The following is a 6,054-nucleotide window of genomic DNA, read 5'->3' as shown; positions in this document are numbered from 1 at the left end:
CTTTTCGCTGAGGGGGTGGCTGGGTAAACCCAATAGCCGTGGCGCTGAGGGCAAACCCACCTCTGGGCGTTCCTCAAAGTCTGGGCTCCAAATACGTGGGATGCGGTGGGCCACCCCAGCCCGCCCCCTCAGGAAAGCAAGAAGCCAGGGCCTCATCTGTTTTAGGAACTTCCATTTAGCTTTGCACCCAAGATTCTGCCCATGGGCAAGGCAAAAGCCAAGCCGGGCAGAGGAGGCTTCCAGTTGAGGCCTAAAGGCCCTTAACTTATGAAAAGAGGAACCCTGGGTGCAGAATTAACTCTTTCTTCCCAGGGGCCTGCATCTAAGCTCTCATACGACCCAAGGAGGTTATAACCTCTTTAGTTCATATGCCTGGAAAATGTAGACATTCGCATGAGACCTGCCTACTCATCAGTATTTATTGTGAGAAGGAAACGAGACACTGCACTTAAGGGTTTCCAAACCAAAGCTCTACTGCACATATGTACATGGATTAACTGACAGTGGCAAGAGTCATGTTGATGCTTGTCACTTCAATGGAGTCTGTTGGGTTGAGGTGTAATCTTCTGTCCTTGGTGAGATGTATAGCTCAAGTGGTCTCTCTAAGGTACTAGGAGCTAGACCAGCAGTTCTCAACCTGTGGGAGTCAACCCCGTTGGAAGTCGAAAGATCCTTTCACACGGGTCGCCTAAGACCAATGGGAAATACAAGATATTTACATTATGATTCATAACAGCAAAGTTACAGTTACGAAGTAGCAAGGAAAATGATGTTGTGGTTGGGGGTCACCACATCGTGAGGAACTGTGTTAAAGGTCCCAGCATTAGGAAACTTGGGAACCACTGAGTTAGGTCCCTGAGGGGGAGACAAAGAAACCCGTTATAGAGAAAGATGGCAAATGTCTCGCTTCTTCCTCATCTCCTGATCTGAGACAAAGATCTTGTGTGCTTTTTCCCCTGCCAGCAGGGGGTTTCACTTCTCAGTGATTAGTCCAGGCGCTCAGGTATGTTTAAGGCTGCTCCTTAAGATGTTTTCCTGAAGCTGTGGACATGTCAGCTCCCCTTAGTCTAATTTGCCAACCCAAAACTAGAGGGCAATGGATTTTGATCTGCAAGTCCTCTCTGCTCTGCAGGGAGTCGGGGAATTTTGTCTGGCACTCAGGTAATGATCTAATATGCTTTCAAGGGTGTAGTCTGTGTGCAGTCTGCATTTCAGGTTATTTTCTCTCAAATGTTATCCATGTGTTTGGAGCCCCACTATCTCATTTCCCTTTAAGAATCCACCTACAGTCATCTTCCATTTAGAACCAAAATTTATTAACAATTATAAAAGTCTAGTTTTGTTTTTTATGGAAAAGGCTTACCTTATCCAGCTTAATATGTTTGTTACCCCTAAAGGCAATGTGTCAAAGCATACAATACCTTATCATGGCAGAGTAAACCTGAGGCAAACGATTCCAGAGATAATCACCATCATTTCTCCATCATGAAATGTAGTCTGTCCTCTACCTGAGTCTGGGCTGGCCCTGTGACGCTGTGAGCCACCCGTAGACTAGAAATGATATTCCAGGACTTACACTTCTGAGCACTAAGGACGTCTGGCAGTTTCTGCTTTGTAGTGTGGGAGGAGACAACCACATGACAGGACAGACTGTCAGTCAGTGAGGAAGCTCAAACTGTGTAAAGATGCCACATGGTAAAGATGCCTGGCCAGGCCCTGGAGTACAGTCCTGCCAAGCTGAGGTACTTACTATACAGGAGAGAAAAAGGTCCTGGCCTCAGTAGATCATATGTGAAATGTGGACTAAGCTGTCTCCATAAAGTCCTGCCAAAAGGGCAGAATCTCAAGCAAACAAATGCTTGTTCTTTTTGTTTGGTTGATTTTGTTCTATTTTGTTTTTTGAGACAGTCTCTTGTAGCCCCACCTGGCCTCCAATTCACTATGAAGCTCAAGCTGGCCTTAAACTCCTGATCCTCCTGCCTCTGCCTCCCAAGGGCTGTGGTCACTGGATTTGTGTTACTTTACCCAGAAAATAATTGTTTTAATGCATTAAATGTGGGTGGTTTATGGTTTCACTTTTGTTTTTCAGGATTGAAGCTAGGGCCTTTTTCTTAAGATAGACAGGAAATCTTAAGATAGACGGAGGTAGCCCTCTATACCCCCAGCTCTTAGTGCAGCTTTTAAAGCAACAGATGACCAAAATACAAAACAGAAAATCCGAAAAAGCCAGCAGAGTGGCATCGCACATCTGTAATCTCAGTGCTTGGGTGGTAGAGGCACAAAGATTAGGAGCTCAAGGGAATCTTCCAAATGGAAGCCTCTCTGGTCTATCATAGACCATGTCTCAAACAACAAGCAAACCAGACCCAAACAGAAACCTTAGCACCACCAACAGCCTCAAATCCCCAAAGGCCCGTCACAGACATCCATCTCTATCTTAACAAGTTCTCATTTTGTTTTGTTTTTTTTCATCAGACTCAGCATGTTAGCTCAGTGATAGAGTACCTGGCAGGCATGTTCAAGACCCTGGGTTCAACACCCAGCACCACAAAAGAAAAGGAAAACCGTATCTTACCTCAGGCATCCATCACTTGCTTTCTGTTGACTCTTGCTGCTTTGTTTTCTTGCTGGTACTTGTTTATTTCTGTGATGTACCAAGAAACTAAGGTGGATGGCTGTTTGTGGAAAGTGTCTATGTCTGCCCTATGAAGAAGGAGTACTTTATCATGGACATTGTCTGGAAGTATGGGGACTAGATAATAGTATAAGGAACTACTAACAGCAACAGAAATCCCCAAAACTCTTCACTGCCTACTGCCCACACTGGTGGGGGATGGTGGTGTTGGTGGCAGCAGCTTCAGTGGATCAATCCCTCTGCCCCCCTGCTTGGAGCACTTCTGGTTTGCATACTTAGATGAAGTAAGACTCAGGAGTAAGGTCACCTCCACAGCTCAGAGCTGTCTGCATGCAACTGAGCTCAAACCACACATTAGCAACACACTCTTTTCTCTGTTGGTTGACAAAAAACCTGGCCATTCCCTGCCTGCACAGACTCCGAGAATGCAACCATCCTTTAATTCATAGGCTAATTCTCAGTGTGTTGCTATAGTACCCAGTTCCAGGCTGACCTCCTGCTGTGTGGGTACTCTCTTCCCCATCTGTCAGAGCACCCCTGTCTGCTTTCCATAGTTCTCAGTACACTCCCTTATCTACCAGAACAAAAGGAATTCAACCTCAAGTTTTGTTTGAAGGACCACAGAGCTGGGCCACATTTATGCCAGTATCCAGATACAAGTAATGCAACTGTCTCCTGGTCACAAAATTAGGTTGTGGCTGTCACCCTGCCAGGCACACTGAGATTGCTAAAGAGTATTGTTTCCTTCTAAACCACAAAGGAGGACCCTACAGGCCTTCCTCCATCATAAAGCACTGAGTTGTTCAGCTTTACTGTGGAGAATCCCAAAGCAAAGTCTGCTAGGGCATTTCTTATCTACCAACAGAGAGGGTCAGCCGGACTTTGACCTTGGACCAGACTATTGCCAGTTGTCTAGGAAAAATGCATTTCAGAAGATCAGTTACTTAAAATTCCAATGAAATCCGTTATCCCTAGTGGAGAGAAAGGGACCAGGAAGCTTGGAACAGAAGTGTGGTTTGAATAAGAATGGCCCCCATAGGGCTTGTAGATTTGAATAGTGGCCCCCATGAGAGGGATTAGCCTTGTGGGGGGAAGTGTGTCGATGGGGGTGAGCTCAGGTCTAGATCTGCCCTCTGAAGATCAGGAGTAGAGCTCTCAGCCTCTCTTCAGCACCAGGTCTGCCTGTGCCTGCATTTGTCCCACCCTGGTGACAATGGACTAACCCTCTGTTAAAGGTTGTCCTGAGGGCTAACTGAGGTAATAATAAATGTGAAGTGTCTGATACAGTGGCATATGGCTTGGGTGTAGCCTAAGTGTGCTGGCTTCTCTGACCTTCCAGTAAGTGCTAGGTGAGAGGAGGGTTTCAAGAGAGACCTCTCCAGAGGGTGAGCTTTGAGGCAAGCCCTAAATGACCCAAAGAGGAAGCAGGAGAAGGGGTGAGTCCATAGGCCCTACCACCACCACTGCTCACCACAGGAGACTTAGCCAAAGGGTTGTGAGGAAGACGATGTGGTCACGGCCAGACAGGCCACCGTCAGAGGGAACTTGGAAAGCAGAGCAAATTGGCATCGTGTTCAACATGTGTTGAGAGCCAGGTTCTGCAGTATGGGTCTCTGTCTTCCCTGTGACTCAGTCCTGCCTGGGCAACGTAAGACTGTATTTCAAAAGAAAAACATTTTAAGAACTAAGGGTAGGAGATGTATCTCAGTGACCCACCACTTGCCTACCAGGCACAAGCCCCAAGGTAGAGTCACCCAAGTAGCTCCCACTAGTAAGGATGTTCCAGCGGTGGCCCAGTGACTTCAGGCACATTGGATGGTGTCAGTGGTGATCCCATAAAAGCAGTTGTGGGGATTGGTGAAATCCTGGCTGGGAGAGGTTAAAAGGAGCAATAGAAATAGAATATCTAACTGTAGGGCTGGAGGGGTGGTTCAGTGGTTAAGAGCACTTATTTTTGAAAAAGACCTGGGTTTGATTCCCAGCACCCACATGATAATTCATGTTCATAACCCCAGTTCCAGAGAATCCAGTGGCCCTCCTCTGTAGGCACCGGGCACAAATGTAGTACACAGATATACATGTGAACAAAACACTCATATACATACATAAATAAATAAATTTTAAAAACAGAATTTTAAAAGTTTAACTGAGCTGGGCATGGTGGCATACACTTTTGATTCTAGAACTCGGGAGGCAGAGCTAGTCTGGTCTGCAAATCAAATTCCAGGACAACCAGGACCCTTACAAAGGGAAACCCTGTCTCAAAAAAAAAAAAATCAAAAACTACCACCACCACCAACAACAACAAAGTCTGACTATCTGTCTGCTCAGCAGCCTAGGCAGGTTCCGAGAATAGGCAGGTTACAGAACAGTTCATACTGCCCTGCCTTTTGGAGGGTAGAAATTGGAGGTCAAACAACCTAATCAGTATCTACCCTGATGGTCTGTGTCCAACTTACCACCTTTCCAGACCTAGCCCACTATGAAGTGCCAGGGGCTAGGCCTCCAACAGGAATTTCAAGGTGGGGGGGACACAGTTCACTGCAAACAATTGTGCAATCCTTTAAAGATTATTTTAATTTTAGATGTATGAGTGTTTGCCTGCATGTGTATGTGAGCCTTGAAGAGCAGAAGAGGGTGTCAGGTGGCCTGACACTGGAGGTACAGACAGTTCAGAGATGTTATGTGCTGGGAACCCAACCTGGGATCTCTGTGAGACCAGCATGTACTCTCCATCACCAAGCCCTCTTTCCAGTCCCAAGAAGTCCTTTTGAAAGAAATCTTGAGGCAGGCCTGGTGATATACACCTGTGCCCTTGGGAAGTAGAAGCAGGAGGACCAAAGGCTGGGGGCCAGTCTCAGCTACACAGGGAGTTAGAGAGTCTGCCTGGGTATCTGAGACTCTGTCTCAAAAACAGAACATACGTGAAGAAGAAGGAAGGAAGGAAGGAAGGGAAGGAAAGGAGGTAGGAAGGTAGGAAGGAAAGGAAGGAAATGCAGGAGAGGAGAGCACAGGGCAGAGAAGGGCGAGTGAGAGGCAGGGGAGTTTTGGTTCCATCTCAGATTTCTTCTGGGGTAATGACACCCAGGTATTGCTGGTGTCACAGAGAGGTGACACTGGCTAGAGGACAGCTGGGGTAATTGCAGTAGCAGAACTTACCTGAGAAGGGCTGGGACCTAGAGGTGTCAAATGACACTCGTGTCACATAACCTGAGAGTCACCAGGGCCTACACTTGACCCCAGGAATTACCATTCTGCAGCTGCATTTTAATCGTTTCCTTGAGAGGCACTAATCAGAGTTGTCCCTCAGGATCCAGAGGAGGAAGCTTGTTCATGTATCAAGTGACAGCTGCTGTGACGGCCTACATACTAGACTCTCAAGGCTCAGGAGGTCAGTGGGTTCACCGCAAGGGCGGGGA

The 6,054-nt window shown here is 46.9% G+C and overlaps 1 long non-coding RNA gene across 1 annotated transcript; it reads right to left on the bottom strand.

The window, feature by feature from the left end:
- Positions 1–417: 417 nt before the first annotated feature.
- On the bottom strand, positions 418–4,284 carry LOC121138167. The gene is made up of 3 exons (XR_005875346.1): positions 4,107–4,284; positions 2,576–2,703; positions 418–688 (listed from the first exon to the last, which is right to left on the bottom strand). It is a non-coding gene; the product is annotated as an uncharacterized LOC121138167 (long non-coding RNA).
- Between the last annotated feature and the right edge of the window lie 1,770 nt (positions 4,285–6,054).

The sequence above is a fragment of the Mesocricetus auratus genome, unplaced genomic scaffold (assembly GCF_017639785.1).
Source record: "Mesocricetus auratus isolate SY011 unplaced genomic scaffold, BCM_Maur_2.0 Super-Scaffold_6730, whole genome shotgun sequence".
Lineage (NCBI taxonomy): Eukaryota > Metazoa > Chordata > Mammalia > Rodentia > Cricetidae > Mesocricetus > Mesocricetus auratus.
The sequence above is the reverse complement of the archived record's forward strand: the minus strand, read 5'-3'. Positions and strand labels throughout refer to the sequence as shown.